We start from the raw sequence: 3,231 nt of genomic DNA, 5'->3' as shown, positions 1-3,231 counted from the left end.
TATACATGTACTGGCGTTAAAGGTCACGATGGCGGGCAAACCTGAGCCACTCCCAATGCCCAGCACTCGCAAGTCGGCTCCCGGCTCACACAGGGTAACGTCCGGAACCACTGGTCCATAAACCGACTCGTATGTCTTCATCTCTGTCGCCGCCATCCAGGCTTGCCAACGTGCCAGATACCGATCTGGAAAGTTGTGGTTCAGCCTTCCCACATTCGCATGTCCTGTCGTGGTGTGACATATAATTACCCATTAGCAAACTTGTCGGGTGAACACTCAATGTTGGGTAGTTTTGTGTCATTTCGTAAACGTGCACAGTTCGCGACATAGCTTTATGTTCAGTATGTACATAACTTATTATATCTACTTTTGATGAATGTAAGTAAGAATACAGCCATAAAGTCTCATTTTTGCGCCCATGATGGTTGGACAAATTCCTAACTGGTTGTCAATGCGGGTTTTGTATTATGCTTTGCGTTACCGCTTCCAGGGGGAAAATCGAGAACTCTCGTTTCACCCCTAGCCTGTATGGCGCTATTCGTGTCTCGCGTTTCGTCAAATCGAGTTCCAAAGCCTACCTCTCATGCGATACAATAAGATTCAACTGAACGTATGTTCTAAAAACACACGTACACATACCTGCCATGATGTCGCTCTTAGGTCACCAGATGTTCACCCTTTGCTTCTTTTGTTTGTTTTGCCTTCAGGGGATCCGGCCTAATCTCCAAGCAGATCCTACGGTGCCATAAGATAGTATCAAAGCTGGCCAGGGAATATAGCCGGCTAAGGGAGTCAAACGGGGAGTTTGATACTATACATTACGCACCGTGGATCTGGTTCGAGATTAGATCCGGCCATCCGCCTTGCAAATTGATGGCTAGTTCTGGGTCATTCAGGCAGTTTTGAGATGGATGTGACAGGGGAGGGTTTCTACTTTCTGATTATGGCTGTTTTTTGTTGTTACTAGTGTTGTTACTAGTGGAACTAATTCCTGGTTGTGCAAGGGCTTCTTCACTTGGTGGTTATGCGTTTGAGGGGGTGGGAGGGTTTTGGTGGTATTTTTCCAGAAATTCTGCCATAAGATTTCCAATGACAGTGGGCTTTTGATACAGCTGGGATTACGGGCTTTCATATGAGGGTAAGTTTGTATGCCAGTAACGCCAGCAAGGTTAGTTATTGGAACTGACTTTCTGTGCTTTTTTGTGTACAGTACATTAATTTCAATGGGCCATGACCAGGGATTGCCTGGCGGTTGCCCTTTAGGCGTAGCACATCTATTTTGTAAGCAATAAAAAAAACGAAAGTCGTTGACATTCTTTTTGACCCAGAAGTCTGATTACAATTTCAGGAAGTATATTAGAACTACTACAATTTTCTACATTATTTAGCTAAAATGGCTGAAAACTCGTCGCTTCCTTTGTGCCGATCAGCGTCATAATCCCGTCAGCATTGTCTGTCAAAACTTGTTAATGGACGACACTCAGAGCGAAACTCAAGACAATGCTATGGTCCATTTCACTACAAGAACATCTCTCAAGTGCTTCATTAAAGGTATGTGAACTCTTGATACTTTAAGTCTAGTAAGCTTCTGGAGGGTACTAGTAGTTTGAGGAATAAAATGTTTGAGGAGAGGAACAAACCGATTCAATTTATCATACCATTTTCAATAGAAATAATAGAAATAGGTGTAGAATAATGCCAGACGCGCAACATCCTGATATATGAAGAGTGTTATTACAAGAACGATATTTTCAACTATTTGTTCTATCTGTACTGGCATTTGTAATGCAGGTTTTAAATCAAGTGAAAATACATTGCATTATGCATCTATAGGCAATTACAATCCGTTGTCCAAAACCAGAACCATTAGACATTAATTGTTTTAACAATGCATTTGATTTGCATCGTATGAGGTTTTGAAAATTGTCCAGACCAGTATGAATCTATTTAGCTGAACAATCCGCTTGTAAATTTCGTGGAATGATTGTCTGCTGACGTATTTGATTGTTCCGCAACTGTATTTATATACAGGTTTACAAGCAGGCCTTAGCAGCACTCAATATATCACAGCACCACGAACCAGCACGACTGACGTTGTCAACATAGGAAGAGTGGTTCGGCTCTGTAGCAGACGGAATAATCTGTTCATTTTCAAATCAGTCCAGCATCCGGTCCACTGATTTTTTCTGGACTGGTCCAACATAGGACTTTTAGTCCAGGCACCGTTCTCACTATGCATAAGCTATTTTTCTGACAGCCTATCTCTCCGGTCTTCCCGAGAGCGAAGTAAACGTAACTGAAACACCACATAACAATTCCCCAACGTGCGCTAATGGGCCTGGACGGGAGGGCAACACTCCCATCACCGTAGAGTTACCGGGGTGCTCCCGGTGGGGTGGTTAGCAGATAAGGGCTGCTAACCACCCCTGAAGACTCAGATTTCATGGATCCAATAACAACTGACGACTCTGACTGTGGCACCGGGATTGACATACACACCAACATACAGGACGCACACACAGACCTGTCTCATGTCCGTGACTGCCCTGACTCTACACCAGAACCTGTGGTTCAACATGAGGTTCAGCCCCAGCGCCGCTCATACCGGTCCAGTCTAGCGGGACAAACGGACGCCTCGCCCAGCCACACAGAAGACCCGTTACCGGACGTCCGTAACGACGCTTCGTTTGAACATTCTATCCAGGATGAAGGACCGTGTATCAGTCCTAACAACCTTGGAGACCGCCCATCGCAACCGGTAAGCTGTAGTTCTTATAAAGTCAGTGACACTGAACATAATCAAGCGCTTTATGTTGATAATCCACTCGTAGAAGCAGAAGAATCCCCGTCAAAACATATCTACGGTACTGAAGTTGAGAACGCAGAGAGCGTAGTGCAATACGCATACCAGCAGAGGGGTTCCTGTCACAAAGAAGCACTGTCCACCTGCTATCAATGCGACCGAGATGTCGACGATTCCAGTACGGACAGGCAAGATGTCAAAGACAGTGATGCAGACAGCAAAGCCGAAAACGATGAAGTTCAAACAGAAACTGTCGTCCAACAGTCGGAGGATGTAGAAAGCTCTAGTCAGAACAGAACAGAGAGTGAAGTTACGTCTGATGACGAGTGTATCCGTCCATACGCAGTCGCTTATAACCAGTACGGTCATAGAGGGACAAGTGACGAAGATGCCTGTGACATCCAACCATACGCCGTTACTTATGACGA

The sequence above is a fragment of the Branchiostoma floridae genome, chromosome 18 (genome assembly GCF_000003815.2).
Source record: "Branchiostoma floridae strain S238N-H82 chromosome 18, Bfl_VNyyK, whole genome shotgun sequence".
Classification (NCBI taxonomy): Eukaryota; Metazoa; Chordata; class Leptocardii; order Amphioxiformes; family Branchiostomatidae; genus Branchiostoma; species Branchiostoma floridae.
Note: the sequence above shows the minus strand (reverse complement) of the source record.